Source organism: Aotus nancymaae, unplaced genomic scaffold (assembly GCF_030222135.1).
Source record: "Aotus nancymaae isolate 86718 unplaced genomic scaffold, 86718_ANA_hifiasm-v0.15.2.pri h1tg000036l, whole genome shotgun sequence".
NCBI lineage: Eukaryota > Metazoa > Chordata > Mammalia > Primates > Aotidae > Aotus > Aotus nancymaae.
Window position 1 is genome coordinate 94,153,794 of NW_026988450.1, and position 18,072 is coordinate 94,171,865.

At 41.2% G+C, this 18,072-nt stretch overlaps 1 protein-coding gene across 1 annotated transcript in view; it reads right to left on the minus strand.

Moving 5' to 3' along the window:
* Nucleotides 1–18,072, minus strand: part of LOC135277941 (ephrin type-B receptor 4-like) — a 78,897-nt gene that overhangs the window by 42,546 nt on the left and 18,279 nt on the right. The window lies entirely within an intron of this gene.

The window sequence follows — 18,072 nt, forward strand, 5'->3', positions numbered from 1 at the left end:
AGCTGGCTTGACAGAATGGTGGAAGACGTTTGAAGACTCAGTTACAGAAGATAAGTGCCAATAACTTGCAGGTCTAGAGCAAGGTTATACAGAAGGCAGTATATCCTCTGAATCAGTGTCCAATATATGGTGGTGTTTCTCTAACAGTCACAGTTTGTGGGTCCAAGAATACGGGGCTGAAAATGGGAGTGGCACCACTCATTATTACCCTTACTGGCCCATTAATAATTATTTTTTTCTGTTTCCACTTTCTTATGCTTAGCTGGCCCAAGGTCTTCTTTCCAAGGGGAGATTCAACAGTGATTTCACTGAAGTGGACATTAAGGCTTCTGCCCAGGTGTTTTTGAATCCTTATGCCTCTGAATCAACAGGGAGAAAAGGCAGTTACTGTGCTGGCTGGAGTGACTGATCTTGACTACCAGGGAAAAATTGGACTACTACTCCACAGTACGGAAGAATATGGCAGACCCTTAAGGCATCTCTTAGTATTACTATGTCCTGTGATTAAGGTGAGTGGAAAATTAAAACAACCCATTCCAGTCAAGACTAATTGTTCAGACTCTTCGGGAATGGGGACTTGTGTCATTTTACCAAGCAGAAAATACAACCAGCTAAGGTACTTGCTGAAGGTAAAGGGAACACAAAATGGGAGATGCAAAAAGGTAGTTATAAATGCCAGCTATTATAACATGACCAGCTGCAGAAATAAAGACTGTAATTGTCTTAAGTATTCCTTCTTATTTTCTGGGGGTGTGTGTGTATGTTAACAAATAGCTTTGATTTCTTTCCTCTCTTGTTTCCTTATTGTGGGACGTAACACACACTGAATCATAGTATTTAAAAATCGCTGATTTTACCTTATGGTATTTAAGTTATGGAATATCAAGGATAAGAGTAAATATCACTCAAGAACTTTACTTCCTCTTCTGGAGAAGAAGTTTGTTTTTAGGCGTACACAAGATAACAATTACGTTAGGTGCAATGGTGCCCTTGTTATTTCTTCTATGAGAAGATTAAATATGATTTGAGGAGAGGCATGGTTAACAAGTTGACAAAGAGTGGACTTAGGATGGTTAATTTTATGTATAAACTTATTATACATAAAGTCTTATGTTACCAGGAATTTGGTTACACATTATGCTGGATGTGTCTGTGAGAGTATTTTTGAATAAGATTAACATTTGGATTGGTAGACTAAGAAAAGCAGATGGCTTTCCCCAGTGTGAATGGGCCTCATCCAATCTGCTGAAGACCTAGATACCAAAACAAAAAACAAAACAAAACAAAATGAGAGACAACTCTCTTTCTGCCTGACTGTTTTTAGGGTAGAACATTGGTCTCCTCCTGTCTTTGGACTCAGACTCAGATTTTATATATTTAGCTCTCTTGGTTTCCAAGCCTTTGGACTCAAACTGAAACTATAATATTGACAGTCCTGGTCTTTAGTTTACTAAGTGCAGATCTTGGAGCTTCTCAGCATCCATAGTTTCATGAGTCAATACCTTATAATAAATATGCAATATTTAGATATTATATAAATATATAATTATGTATAATATTTATATATTATAATTTATATAAATATATAATATACAATATAAATATAAATAAATGTAAAATAAATATAATTTATGAATATTATATTATTTATAATTTATATAAAATATTATATAAATTATATGAAATATTGTATACATATATAACATATTATAAGTGTTTTATTTTACATTTTACTGGTAAATAAATAATTGGTTTTCTGGAGAACCCAGACTAAACTGGGTCTCCACTCACTAAACTCTATCATTACAGGAACACGGATATCATGTTTCTGCTTTTCAGTTTGTAGTTAATCTATGGATCAGTCTTTCTATAACACTTAACTACCTCGCTTTACATATTTGCAAAGGTATTTTAAATTCTACTTAGACCCTGGACCTGTAAACTAAAATTTGGGACTAAAAAGGAGAAGAAAAATTAAATAGAAGAGGAAACATGAGTGTTGTAATTCATTTTTAACTTATTTTGTTCTTCATCAAAAAGCAAGCCTGCGAATATATCCATTTTTTTTTTTTTTTTTTTTTTTTTTTTTTTTTTTGAGACGGAGTTTCGCTCTTGATACTCAGGCTGGAGCGCAATGGCGCGATCTCGGCTCACCGCAATCTCCGCCTCCTAGGTTCAGGCAATTCTCCTGTCTCAGCCTCCTGAGTAGCTGGGATTACAGGCACGCGCCACCGTGCCCAGCTAATTTTTTGTATTAGTAGAGACGGGGTTTCACCATGTTGACCAAGATGGTCTCGATCTCTTGACCTCGTGATCCACCCGCCTCGGCCTCCCAATATATCCATTTTTTAAGTTGTACAAATTTATTTGTACAAATTTATGGGATACATTGTGATGTTTCAATGTATATATGCATTGTAAAATGACAAAATCAGGATAATTAGCATATCCATCATGTTAAACATTTATTTATTTATTTTTGAGATAGGATTTGTTCTGTTACCCAGGTTAGAGTGCAGTGGCATGATCTTGGCTCACTGCAATTTCTGCCTCTTGTGCTCTAGTGATTCTATGACCTCGGCTTCCCAAGTAGCTGGGACCACAGGCACACACCACTATGCCTGGCTAATTTTTCTTTTCCTTTTTCTTTTCCTTTCTTCTTTTTTAGAGACGGGGTTTTACTATATAGCCCAGGCTAGTCTCGAGCTCCTGACCTCACACTATCCACCTGACTCGACCTCCATTGCTGAGATTACGGGTGTGAGCCACTACACCCAGCCAACATTTATAATTTCTTTGTAGTGATAACCTCTCTTCTAAGTATCTGAAAATATGCACTGCAATCCTATTAGCTTTATTTAGTGAACCGTGTGATACAGTATCAGAACATATTATTTCTGTGAAACTGTAAATTTGCACCTGTACCAACCGCTTTGTATCATTTTACCCCCTACACTGCCCAGCCTCTGATAACCACTCTTTACTCTCTACTTTTATGTGATATACTTTTTAAGATTCTACACATAAGATCCAGCAGTGTTTGTCCTTGGGTCCTTGGCTTTTTCCAGTTTTATTCATGTTTGTGCAAATGATAGAATTTCATTTCGGTTTAAACTTAACAGGATTGAGTACACACATACACATGTAAACACACACACATATAACATTTTCTTTATCCATTTACCCACAGATAGGGAGAGGTTGATGCCGTATCTTGGCTAATTGTGAATAGTCCTGCAATACACATGAAGCTGCAGTTTTCCTGTCACACACTTTCATATACTTCAGATAAATAACCAGTAATGGGATTGCTGGATCATATGGTAGTCCTATTTTTAACTTTTTAACCTCCATAACTACTTTTCATAATGACTGTACTAATACACATTCTCATCATCAGTGTATAAGAATTCTCCTTTCTTCACATCCTCACCAGCATTTGTTATATTTTATCTTCTTCATACTAGTCATTCTAACTTGGGTGAGGTGATATCTCATTATGGTTTTGATTCACATTTTCTTGATGATTAGTGATGTTGGACATTTTTTCATAAACTTGCTGCACATTCATATGTCTTCTTTTGAGAAATATCAGGTCCTTCTTGCCCACATTTGTAACTGCATTATTTTTTTCTAAGTTCTTTGAATTGTTTATATATTCCTGTTATTAATTCCTTGTCAGATCGATAGTTTGTAAATATTTTATTTCATTCTGCAGGTTATCTTTTCACTTTGTTAATGGTTTTCTTTGCTATGAAGAAGCTGTTTAGCTTGATCAAATTTCTTTTGTGTATTTTTAATTTTGTTGCCTGTGTTCATGTGATATTACCCCAAAAAATCTTTGCCCAGACCAGTGTCCTATAGTATTCACCCAGTGTTTTCTTCTAAGTAGTTTCGTAGTTTCACAGTTTCAGTTTAACATCTGAATCTCTAATCAATTTTGAGATGATTTTTGTATATGGCAAAAGACCATATCTGGTTTCATTCTTCTATCTATGGATATGTAGTTATCCCAGCACCATTTATTAAAGAGGCTGTCCTTTCCCTGTGGTATATGTATGTCAAAAATTAGTCAGCTATAAGTGCATGGATTTACTTCTGAGTTTTCTTTTCTATTCTATTAGTCTTTGAATCTGTTTTTATGCCAGCACCATGCTTTTCTGAAAAAGAAAAAAAAAACTTTAAACATTTACTTTTTTTCTTCTTTTTCTTTCTTTCTTCTTCTTCTTTTTTTTCTTCTTGAGACGGGGTGTTTCTTTCTGTCACCCAGACTGGAGTGCAGTGGCATGATTGAGGCTGACTGCAATTTCTGCCTCCCATGCTTAAGTGATTCTACTATGTCAGCTTCCTGAGGAGTTGGGACCACAGGCACATGCCACTATGCCTGGCTAATTTTTCTTTTCTTTTTTTTTTTTTTTTAGAGATGGATTTTACTACATTGCCCAGGCTAGTCTTGAGGCTTTGCTTTACTTTACTTTTGTAGTACATTTTGGAATTTGGTAGTGTGATTTCTTCAGCTTTGTTATTTTTTTTCAGGTTTGCTTTAGCTTTTCAGAGTCTTTTGTGGTTCCATGTACATTTTAGCATTTTTTTTCAATTTCTGTGAAGAATGTCATTGGTATTTTGATAGGGATTACACTGAATCTGTAGACCACTTTGGGTAGTACAGACATTTCAACATTAATTTTTCTAATCCATGAGCTTGGGAAAGTTTTTCAGTTTTGTATGTGTCCTCTTCAATTTCTTTCATCAGTGTCTTATAGATATTCTGGTAGACATTTTTTTACTTCCTTTTACATTTATTTATTGGTATTCTACTTATTTTGTAGCTTTTGAAATGACATTACTCTCTTTAATATTTTTCAAACTGAATGTATCAGCATGTGGAAATGCTACTGATATTTGTCTGTTGATTTCATATCGTGCTACATTTCTAAATTCATTCATTAATTCTAAGAGATTTTTGGTTCAGCCTTTAGGTTTTTCTCAATATAAGACCATGTCACCTCCAAACAAGAAGAACTTGACTTCCTTTCCTATCTGGATAACCTTTATTTCTTTCTGTTGGCTAAATGCTCTGGCTAGGACTTCCAGTAATATGTTGAATACAAGTGGTAAAAGTGGACATTCTTTTCTTGTTCTAGATCTTAGTGGGGACATTTTCAGTTTTTCCTTATTCAGTGCGATATTAGCTGTGGACTTGTTGTACATGACAATCATTATGTTGAGGTATAATTCCTTCTAAATTTGTTGAGAGTTTTATCATGAATTGATGTTGAGCTTTATCAAATGTTTTTCAACACTTATTGAAATGATCATATGCTTTTTGTCTTTCATTCTGTTCCTGTAATGTATAATGTTTATTGATTTGTGTAAACTGAATCATTCTTGCATTCCTGGAATTAATCCCATCTGATCACGATGAATGATTTTCTTGATGTATTATTGAATTCTGTTTGCTATTATTTTGTGAAAGATTTTTCCAACTGTGTTTAACAGAGATATTGTCCTGCAGTTTTTTTTTGTTGCTGTTGTCGATGTTGATTTTGTTTCGTTGTCTAGTTTTGGTATTAGGATGATGCTGACCTCATCTTCTTGAAAAAAGATACTCCTTGCAAGTAGATACTAGATACCAACAAAGAGATGGAGTAGTCAGCTGCAGAATCCATGAGACTGCTCATGTTACCCCTTACTCAATGCCACACAGCACAGCATAGAATAGAGACAGACTTCTTTCACTTGAGAGAAGAGGAAATTGAGTGAGAAATGAGTTTAGAAGTAATGCCCTTCTCTTCCTTTTTTTGGGAATACTTTTGTAGAATTGGTATAAATTATTTAAATTATTTACATGTTTGGTACAATTCAGAAGTGAAGCCATCAGATCCTGGAGTTATCTTCGATGGAAGAATTTTTATTACTGTTTTGAAATTTTACTCATTATTCATTTGTTCAAGCTTTTCATTTTGACATAATTTAATTATGGTAAGGTATATATGTTAAGAAACTTACGATTTCTTCTAGGTTTTCCAATTTCTTTTCATGTATTTGTTCAAAGTAGTTTCGTGTTTGCATTTCTATGGTATCAGTTGGAATGTTTCTTTTTGTGTGTTTGATTTTAGTTTCTTGAAGCTTCTCTCTTGTTTCATAGTTTAGTTAAAAGTTTATAAACTTTGTTTACTTTTTAAAAAATCATCTGTTTCATTGATCATTATAATTTTTAGTCTATTTCATTTATTTCTATTTCTATTATTTCTTTTCTTCTACTTATTTTGAGTTTTGATTGAACTTGTTTTTCTAGTTCCTTTAGTTCTAATGTCAAGATGTTTATTTGAGCCCTTTTTTGATATGAGAATTTACTTCTATAGCCTTCCCTCTTTGAACTGCTTTTGCTGTACCCTATAGTTTTCAGTATGCTGTGTTTTCATTTTCATTTGTTTTATGAAATCTTTACATTTTGCTTTTAATTGTTTATTGCTTCATTACTCATTGCTCATGAGTATGTTGTTTAATTACTATGTATTTGTAGTTTCTAAAGTTGCCCCTGTTATGCATTTCTTGTTTTATTCTATTGCTGTCTGAAAAGATACTTCAAAGGATATGCCTTTGTTTTTTTAAGCAATGCGTTAAGTCTTGTTTTGTGGCCTAACATGTGGCCTATCCTGAAGAATGTTCCATGTGCTGTTAAGAAGAATGTTTATTCTGCAGATATTAGTTGAATGTTTTTTAAATGTCTGTTAGTTCAGTTTGGTCTAAAGTAAAGAATATCTCCAATATCTTTCTTGATATTTTATCTGACTAATCTGTTCATTGCTGAAAGTGGTGTGTTGGAGTCCTTTACCATTATTATATTGCAATCAATCACTCCCCTTTATGTCTGTTAATATTGGCTTTATATACTTATGTGCTCCAGTGTTTGGGGCATATATATTTACAATTATTGGATCATCCTCCTGTTTTGACCTCTTTATCATTATATAATGGCATTCTTTTGCTTTTGTTTTTCTGTTTTTGACACAAAATCTCTTTTATCTGAAATAAGCATAGCCATTCCTTCTCTCTTTTGGTTTCTAGTGCCCATTTGCATGGAGTATCTTTTTTACTCCCTTCATTTTCAGCCTCTGTGTGTCTTTATAGGTGAAGTAATTGTGTTGTAGACAGCATGTAGCTGAGTCTTGTAGTTTAATTTCTTAATCATTCAGCCACTCTGTCTTTTAAATAAATAATTTAATTCATTTACATTCAAGGTTGTATTGAAAAGGACTTATTGCTACCATTTTGCCATTGTTTTCTGGTTGATTTGTAACTCCTTTATTTATTTTTTCTTTCTAAGTGTCTTCCTTTGTGAATACGTGATTTTCTCTGGCAGTATATTTTAATTGTTTGCTCTTTTGATGCTATTCTATAATCTTACAATCTATCTGAAATGGTTTGTTTGTGTCCCCACTCAAATTTCATTTTGAATTGTAACTCCCACAATTTCCATGTGTTGTGGGAGGAACCTGGTGGGAGGTAATTGAATCATGGGGACAGGTCTTTCCCATGCTGTTCCTGTGATAGTGGATAGGTCTCACAAGATCTAATGGTTTTAAAAATGGGAGTTTCCCTGCACAAGCTCTCTCTTTGCCTGCCACCGTCCACGTAAGATGTCACTTTCTCCTCCTTGCCTTATGCCATGATTGTAAGACCTCTTCAGTCATGTGGAACTGTAAGTCCATTAAACCTCTTACTTTTGTAAATTGCCCAGTCTCATACATCTTTATCAGCAGTGTGAAAAAAGACTAACAAACTGTCTTTATTCTTTTGACTTTTTTCATCCTCTTACTTGTGTTTGTTAATTGCCTATCTTTTTTTTAAACTGCATTTTAGGTTTTGGGGTACATGTGAAAAACATGCAAGATTGTTGCATAGGTGCATATGTGGCAGTGTGATTTGCTGCCTTCCTCCCCTTCACCTATATGTGGCATTTCTCCCCATGCTATCTCTCCCCAACTCCCCACTCCCTGCTGTCCCCCCACTCCCCAACAACAAACCCCAGTGTATATGCTCCCCTTCCTGTGTCTGTGTGTTCTCTTTGTTCAACACCCATCTATGAGTGAGAACATGTGGTATTTGATTTTGTGTTCTTGTGTCAGTTTGCTGAGAATGATGGTTTCCAGGTTCGTCCATGTCCCTACAAAGGATGCAAACTCATCATTTTTGATGGCTGCATAATATTCCATGGTGTATATGTGCCACATTTTCCCTGTCCAGTCTATCATCGATGAGCATTTGGGTTGGTTCCTGGTCTTTGCTATTGTAAACTGTGCTGCAATGAACATTCGTGTGCATGTGTCCTTATAGTAGAATGATTTATAATCCTTTGGATATATACCCAGTAATGGGATTGCTGGGTCAAATGGAATTTCTATTTCTAGGTCCTTGAGGAATCGCCACACTGTCTTCCACAATGGTTGAACTAATTTACACTCCCACCAACAGTGTAAAAGTGTTCCTATTTCTCCACACCCTCTCCAGCATCTGTTATCTCCATATTTTTTAATGATCGCCATTCTAACTGGCGTGAAATGCTATCTCAATGTAGTTTTGATTTACATTTCTCTAATGACCAGTGATGATAAGCATTTTTTCAGGGGCTCATCAAATCACCCAGTAGGGTTCTCGTTATGCAGGTAAGACCAGCCAGAGCTAGCTGACACCAATGGCTGGGTGTAGCCTTTGACAGAAGAAACCACTGGCGTGGTCAATAGGAGCCATTTTTGGTAGTACAGCACACGTTGACTCTGGCCTGGTTGTTGCTTGCTGAGAACCACATTCCCTGACATCTGTTTTTTGTGCCACAGTCTACCTTCAGGGCACAAACCTAGACTTTCTTTGCCTTATCCCAAAGACCCTTCTCCAGCCACCAAAACCAAAAGGCAAGACTGTACTCTTATGTTCTATGTTCATAGAAAAAGGGCTCCTGTCTTGATGGGAGCCTGAATGAGGAGCCATTCTTTGTGAATTTGTGTTAGGGTCATTGGGCTGGGGTGGTTCACTTCTGGCCTGGTGTTCATCAGAAAGACAAAGGCCAACACTGACCTAGCAGCGAATGGCTCCCATGCCTTAGTGCATTTCTGCTGACAGAAGTGAGCAACAAGGACCAATGGCTCCTTCGCATACACTGAGTACAGCAGGATGCGTGTCACACACTGTTTGGTTACTATTTGTTTACTATTACAGACATAGTTTATAGGACAGACAGGCCTCTACGTGGATGGATGTCTTATATTACTATCAGGACCTAAAAATATCAATACTTCTGCCTTCTATATCTACATCTTGTATGAATAGAGACACATAGATATATAGATGTAGATATTTATATAAATATCCATACACAGAAATACATGAGTATTTTTATGTAAATATGCATGTATACATTGGGGTACTTGCCAACAGACATTGTCAGTAACCCTACCTGTCTTGGGGTGCAGACTTAGTCTTTCTTTTCTCCTGTATGTCTCAATACCATCCTAGAATGAAAAACAGCCATAGAACCTTGTATGTATAAACATAAACAACATTTTATTTTTAGGAGCAGGGCCTGGCAGGTAAGCTGACAATACTGCCAGTTAAATTTTATTCTTCTTTTGAGGCAGAGTTTCACACTTTTTACCCAGGCTGGAGTGCAGTGGTGCAATCTTGGCTCACTGCAACCTCTGCCTCTTGGGTTCAAGCGAGTCTCCAGACTCAGCCTCCCAAGTAGCTGAGATTACAGGTGCACACCACCACAACTGGCTGATTTTTGTATTTTTAGTAAAGACAGGGTTACATCATGTTGGTCAGTTTGGTCTCGAACTCCTGATCTCAAGTCATTCACCTGCCTCAGCCTCCCAAAGTGCTAGGATTACAGGCATGAGTCACTTTGCCCAACCTCCACTTAAGGTTTTTTGTCCATCTTAACACTTCAGGGACCAGATTCTCTTCTGGATGTAGATTCTTCATATCTGCCACTGTGGGCCTGCCTTGATCGTTAAGCAGTTCCAATTCTTGAGTAGAATTCACCTGGGTTGGGCCAATTAGCTGATGGGACTCACCTTTCCCATCAGCTAATTGAGTAGATTCACCTGGGCTGGAGGGGCTGGAAATGGAAGGACCTTTGATCTAGCTTTTATTTGGGCTTTTATACACAGATGTACTCACAAATTACATAGACATACTCATATAATCCTGTGTGTGTGTTTATGGGTCTGCCTATTTATATGAATATCTACAAAGAAAAGCTCCAAAAGAAAACTAGGTCAGAGGTTTTTTGTTTCTATCCCCTCTATCCTAGATGTATCCAATCAGACAATTAGTTCAGTCCAAGTGAATTCAATTTGAGCCACACACCACTTCCCATTCTTGTACCTGTAAAAAAGCCTTCATTATTTGGCACTGAGGTTTTGTTTAATTCAGGAGTTCATCAAACCTACCCAGCGCTGTTATGGCTATCCAGCTAGGGCTGTTGAGAACTGGCTGACACAAGTGGGTGTGGTCTTTGACACACAGGACCATTGGACTGGCCAGTAAGAGCCGCTTTTGGCACTTGGGCACACGTTGACCCTAACCTTGTTGTCTTTTGCCCAGGAACCATGTTTCCCCATATTTGCTTTCAGTGCTGCAGTTTATCTTCAGGGCACAGACCTAGTGTTCTTTTCTTGACCCAAGTAGACCTCTCTCCAGCAACCAACCCTGAAAGACAAGAGTGTACTTGTCAGACGGGTGTGGGGGCTCATGCCTGTAACCTTAGCCATTTGGGAAGCTAAGGCAGGCAGATCACTTGAGGTCAGGGGTTAGAGACCAGCCTAGCCAACATGGTGAAGCTCTGTCTCTACTAAAACTATATAAAAAACATTATCCAGACATGAAGGTGTGTGCCTGTAATCCCAGCTACTTGAGAGGCTTATTTTAACCTGGGAGGCAGAGGTTGCAGTGAGCCGAGACTGCGCCACTGCACTCTAGCAGTGATGCTTCAGCGGTCCCAAGTCACCTCATTGGCTGATTGGACTCACCTGGGCTGAGCTATTTGGCTGAATTGACTAATGAGGGCTGTAGCAGCTGGAATCTAAAATGACCTTTGACCAGGCTGAGTGACAGAGCGAGACTCCATCTCAAAAAACAAAATAAATTGGGTGAAAGCCTTTGAACTAGGGCTGGTGCATCCCTGGCCTGGTGTCTACTGGAAAGAAAAGGGTCATTATTGACCTCACAATGAATGACTCCTATGGCCTTCATGAATTTACTGCTCACAGAAGTGGGGAGTAAAGATCAATCATTCCTTAGTATACATAGAATGCATCAGGATGTTTTCAGAGTATATGTTCATTTGTGTAGTATTGTAGATATAGTTTAAAGAACACATAAGTCTTTACATGTATGGAAGCCTTTTTATATTATTATTTTAATACCTAGCAATACTTCTACCTTGTTTATATTTACTCTGTATCATTGTAGATAGATATATACCTATATGGATATAGATGTAGACAAGTAGACAGATAAACACAGGCAAAGAGTATTATCTGAGATACCTATGGAAGTATTCAGTATACATTCAATATTTCCCAACAGATGCTTTCAATACTCCAGCCTATCCTAAGGGCACAGATCTTGTGTTTCTTCCCTGCTGTATGGCTCAATACCATCCCAGGATGGAACTCTACCACAGAATTTTGTACATATAAACATAAGCTTCACCTTTAGGCAAAAGGTCCAGGAAGTGAGTGAGCTGTGCTGTCATATAAGGTGTCATGTCCCACTCAGCATCTCAGGGCCCTGTGCTTTTTCTTGAGGGATGTCTGTGTTTTTTACATCCATCCTTGTGGGCCTGCCTTGATGCTTCAGCAGTCCCATGTCATGTCATTGGCTGATTGAACTCACCTGGGCTCAGCTAATTGGCTGAATTGATTCACCTGGACCGTAGGGGCTGGAACCTGAAATAACCTTTGACCTAGATTTTATTTGGGGCTTTTTCAGCACAGACATACTTACAAATAAACATGACAGAGAAATACTCATATAATGCTGTATGTGTGTGTTTACTTATCTACCTATCTATATCCATACAAAAGAAAGCCCCATAAAAAGCTAGGTCAGTGGTCGTCTCTCGTGCCAGCTGCTCCAGCCCAGGTGAATCCAATGGACCAATTAACTAAATACAAGTTTATCTAATCCAAGCCAAATGCCCCACTCCATTCTCCTTCTACCTGTGACAAAGTCCTTGTTACCTGGTACCCAGGTGTTTTTAATTCAGGGACTCAGAAAACCAGCCCAGTGAGGTTCCGTCCATCCAGCTAGGACTGGGAAGAGCTGGCTAACAGCAGTGGGCAAAGTCCTTGACAGAAAGAACACCTGGCCTGAGCAATACAGCCAGTTTTGGTCCTAGGGTGCATGTTAACTCCGGCCTGTTGTCTTCTGCCCAGGTGCCATGCACCCTAACATTTGCTCTCAGTATGACAGTCTATTTTCAGGAAATAGATCTAGGCTTTTTTTCCCCATAACCAAAAATACATTTCTCCAGCCAGCAAAAATTAAAGACATGAGTTGTTCCTACATCAAACATTAATAAAGAAAGAAAGAAAATCCACAGTCCTGATAAAAACGTTGAAGAGAAGTCAGCATTCTCAGATCTGGGTGAGGGCCTTTGGACTGGGGCTAGTTCACCTCTGACCTGGTGCTCACCAGAAGGAGGAAGGATTAACATCAACCTGGCAGTGAATGACGCTGTGGGCTTTATACGTTTTCTACCCACAGAAACGAGCAGCAAGAATGAGTGGTTTTCTATTACACATGCAGCAGGATGCATGTCAGAGTGTAGCTTTATTTGTGTACTATTGTGGATATGACTTACAGGCAGACAGGTCTTCACATGTATGGAAGTTTCTTTTTATATTCTTTTCATCGCCTCCACCTATCAATAATATTTTCTATATTGTTACTCTGTATGAATATAGACAGATATAGTGAGGTAAATAAACACACACACACTTACATGATGATATGAGTGTGTTTATGGAAAAATTTATGTATAAATACGGTGTTCCCCAACAGAGGTTTTCAATATTGCAGCCTATTGTAAGGGAACAGACCTAGAATTTCTTCCCTCCTATATTGCTCAGTACCATTCCAGAATGGAACGAAGTCATAGAACGCTGTGTGTGTAAACATAAAACATCACCTTTAGAGGCTGTGCCTGGGAAGTAGTGACATGTAATGTTCACCTCTAAGTATACTCGAGAAAACTAAAATGTGTTTATATAAACACCTGTGTATCACGTTAATAGAAGCAGTATTCACAGCCAAGAGAGGGAACAACCCGAGTTGGTCCATCCATCCTGTGGGGTGTCATTGAGCCATAAAGAAAAAGCAGTGCTGATGTGTGCATGCCGCAGAACAGAAATGCCTTGAGAACACGGTGCTAATTGAATACAGCCAGTCACAGAGAGCCACACGCCGCATGATGCCATGCCTAGGAAAGTCCAGAATAGCCAGATCCATAGGGACAAAACATGGATTGATGGTTTTTATTGTCTGGGGGTGGAGTAGCTGCTTAATGACATGGAGTGTCTTTTGGAGTGATGAAAATCTTTCTGAATTAGGTAGCATTGATGTTTGGATGGCATTGTGAATATACGACATACCTCTGACTTGTACACTTTAAGATGGTTAAAATGATGAGTTTTATTTTATGTGAATATTATCTCAATTAAACAAAAGTCAGCAAATGATTTCATAAGGTTAGTTAATGCCCAAGAACCAAGTGAAGCTCATGAGAAGATGCCCTCCCAAAGGAGTCTCACTTTCCCCGCTGTCAGTCAGGCAGCCTGGGGGATGCCTTGGCACAGAGCAGCACAGTAGGTCCCCTGATTGCTTTGAGGATGAGATGAGCATCCTCAAGCTGGTGGTGCTAGCTTGGCTGTTGTGAGTGTGATGAAGATGGTTGCAGAATGACCTTGTCCACTCATAAACAGAGTCCTCTCTCTTTCTCCCCCACATCCCAGGATGGCTCCAGCAGCTTGTTGTTATCTGGGGCCTGACAGCCAGATGTTCAAGGAGCAGACATTTAAAGGTTGTAGATTAATTCTGACTGTCTTCCTCTGAGGAAGTTACTAAGCTGGTGATAAATCGCCCACCAAGTGGTGCAGTGTGCAGCAGCATCATCCACACGATGGCTCAGGAACTGGGTTTTCTGGGTGAGCTGTGGGGCAGTGTGGTGTGCATGGTCCTGTCGGAAACTCACCCTTCCTGTGCAGCCCGCACTTGCCTGGCTTCTCCTCCCTTGTATCCCTCTCTGCAGCTCCCAGTAGGTGAAGGTCACAGCTCTCTGTCTTGGCCTCATGCTGTCTGTGGCTGTCTCTGAGGTGGGTCAGGGCCCTATGTTGTGGACAGGCTTCTTCTGTCCTCTGTGGGCTTTTAGAAAATAAAGTAAGTATTTGCAGTCACAGCAGACCTTTATTTTTCTACTCTATATTCAGAAACTCCTACATTTTTTTCTGAATTTTTTAGACCAGAATCTTTCAAATGTTGTTCAACAATCACAACTGTGCCCTCCCCTTGCCCCTGGCACTATTAGAACACTTTTGGGTGTCCTGAGACAATGCCATTTGTTAATTTACAGTGCATATGGAAAATCAGATCTTAATGAGAGTTTTTCTGGTCTCTAAAGCTGGCCATGGCTTGGACAGGCCACCCTACACTACCCTGAGCTCCACCTGAGGGGCCTTCTGCCCTCACCCATCTCCCAGAGGCCCTGTCTCCTGTCTTCAGAGGCAGCACCCACTCCCAGTCCTTGACTGTAGCCTACCTTGTCTGTGACTTTGAGTAATGCCTCCTCCAGAGAGCCCTTCCCACCCCACTCATAAACAGACCTTGCCTCCCCTTCACTTCTTTTCCCATCTGACCCCTTTTCTTGGTTCTTGGGGCCAGAGCCTTCTTTGTCACTAAATAAACTGCAGAGTCCTATGTGGTGGAGGTGTCCTGTTTTCACTCTGTGGGCACCTCGAACATCCAGCAGGGGGTTCACAAGAAAGGCCCAGCAGACTCAGAAAGTTATCCACACAGATGACTTGAAGATTGGAAGAGGAGCTTCTGTGAAGTGTATGGAATAGATTAGTTTCTACACAAAATGCTTTCTTGGAAGAATTCTGAGAAGCAAATGTCAGTGTTCTTGGTTTGCAGTCCTGTTGCCAGTCAGTGGCAGAGGCCAGGTTTGAACCCAGCTCCCTCCAGGTCTTGCTGATGTACGCTGCTCCCTCCTCTTCCATCTCAGCCACTGGAAACATGATACAGTTGCCCATCTTGGTCTATCTGGAGTCTCCTGACAGCCTGCTCCATGCTGGTCTCCACCCCCAGACCCACATAGGAGTCTTTTCCGCTGATTCACTTGTCCAGGGGTTGCTTCCTCTCCAACTGAGAGCTGCAGCCCAAACTCAGCACCTCCTCATGTTATGTAAGCAAAGAAGTGCTCCAGAAATCCCAGCAGATACTAACCCCGCCTTTTTAAGGTTATTTCTGCCTCGATCAGTTTTTAAAGTGCAAGAAGAAATAAGCTGCCCAGATCTGACATTTCTCAAGTGAAGAGTCAGTTCCTCAGGCCCCCAACCCCAGCAAGGAGGAAGTGAGAAGAATCCATGAGCTGCCAGGTTGACATAGGGGTGCCTCCCTCTACCTATAAGAGTCAATGCTGGGGAGGCTGGACTGCAGCTTTAGAGCCTGCACCCTTGGACATTCCTTTGATTGGTAATTGCTTCAGCATCTCCCTTTTTCACTCTCTGGTATTGTTTCTGTTTGGATTTTTTTTTTAAAAAAGGGAATTGTGTATTGACACTTGGAGGTATTTAAGACTGGAGGTAGATGGCATTAAGACAGCTGTGCATCGATGTAGGTGATGAGGGGGATGGAGGCAGCAAACCATCATGGCATGTGTGTACCTACAACAATCCTGAAAGATCTGCACATGTACTCCAGAACTTAAAGTATAATTACAAAAAAAAGACAGCTGTGCATCATGCCTAGCCAGGTGACTGGGGTTGACAGGGCTGTGGGTATGCATGAATCCCTCTCTGAGGCCCTTCCCCTTCTGAACTTGAAGCCAGGCACACAGTGGGCAGGAGCCAGGGAGGAGGGGCTGCCCCTCGCACCCCCAAGTACCCGCCTGTGCTGCTGGAGCTCACATGCGCTTCACAGTGGAGGCTGAGGCTGGCTCAGCAGGAAGCGCCAGTGAGGTAGACAGGGCTCGGGCTTAAAAGGAGACCTCAGAAGGGCTTCTTACCTGTGAGCTGTTCCCACATCTGGGACCTGGGGACATGGTGGTGGCACTGCTTTTGTGTTAGATTCTTGCGGAGATCAAATATAATCATGTGTGCAGGAGCACCCTTTAGACCACAAAACTCTGCTTGGATGCAAAGCCAGAGTAACTACTCAAGAGATGAATCGTCGAGTTCAGACTCTTACAAGAACCCTGGATGCAGACCTCTTTTCCTTTCTTCTTTAGCCCTGTATAGATTCAGAAAACTAAATCATGGACTGAATTTCATCTGGTTTTTCATCACAGAGGCCTCTTCAGGCTCAGCCATGATTTCTCTGCACAAGCACACTCGGGGTGGCTGCGGCTCCTTCAGGCCGGGCATGGGACAGAGCTGAGACTTCCTGCACACTCACTCATGTGCTCTGCACTTGGCATGCATCTGATTACATTCTCCACAGCCCCACTCGATGGTGGAGATACTGATGGCCTCATTTTCATCAGGAGAGGGTGGAAGGTCACAGTTGCATCCTGTGCTCAGACCCACTCCACAATCAGCTGCAGCTGGGGCGTTCATGTCTGCGTGGGTTCCTTGAATCCCCCTCAACCCCACAGAGCCCTAGGTTTCCTTGTTCTCCCTAGAAGCAGCTGTTGATTCCCCCACTCAGGAGGATCGAGGCTCTCTGTGAGCCTGCATCAGCCGTGCCAGCCTCTGGGGTGCGATTGGGGGCTCCAGTGGCAGAGATGGCATCATGCATTGTCAGAGTGGGCCCCCTCCCTGATGTTCTCTCTTGGCACAAAGCTAGCACAGACCCCAGAAAATTTGCAGCTTTGCTTCTGCCCCATCTGAGAACCTTGGCCTTCTGGGAATATTCCTGAAACCAGTCTGCACTCTGTCCAAAATTTTACCACTACTTTGCGAGGCTGCCTCATGGCTCCCTGCCAGGCCCCTGTAAACACAGCTCTGTCCATTTCTCATGACTGGAGAGTGTGTACACAGGGCTTGGGAGGCCGTCCTTGCAGATGGTATTCTTTCAGAATCCATGGGTTCTTCCAGACCAGAGCAGGACAGGCTCTCTTCAGCCGGCCCTGAGTGGGCCGCAAGGGATGGAGTCTTTCTCTGCTCCCTCCAGCCTCCGGGCCTGGTTCCTCCCTCTACTTCCTGCTCCCAGGGGCCCCATGTAGAGTGTGGCTGCTTTTCTCCCTGCACGCCTGCTCCGAGCCATCTGCTGCACTTTAGAGTACATGGGTCTGGAGCCTCCCAGCACCTGGTTTGGACTCTGCAGTCCTCCCTACCCTTTTCTTAAGTCCCAGGCATCCAGTCCCCTCTCTCTGTGGTGTGCACACGAGCAGCTGAGAGTGAGCACTCCAGGGGCCACCTCTGGGCCTGGCTTCTTACATGGGCCTGCAGAGCAGACACAACAGGGACTGCTGAGGGCCTGTTTAGGATGCCATGTGGGTAGGTGGGGACTGGGGCAGATGCCCCTCTGCCCTCCAGAATACAGGTGGGGAGCCAGGAGGAGAGCTGATGGACACAGGGTCACAGTCACGGTGAGAGGCCAGAAGGAAGAGCAAAACTGGGTTTAGCCTGGGGCGGTGAGGGATGGTGGGTCTGATGATGCACAGGAAGCTCTCTGGGTCAGATGCTTGGCCTATGAAGCCTGAGGAGGAAAGAGCGCTGCTGTCTGCAGGATGAGGAGGAGCAGGGCATGGGGGGCTGCATGGGGTGGGGAAAGCTCAGCCTCACTCTGCAGGAAAAGCAGAGTGAGGCTGAGGCGGCCTCCTGTGAGTGCAGCGGGAGGCCCAGG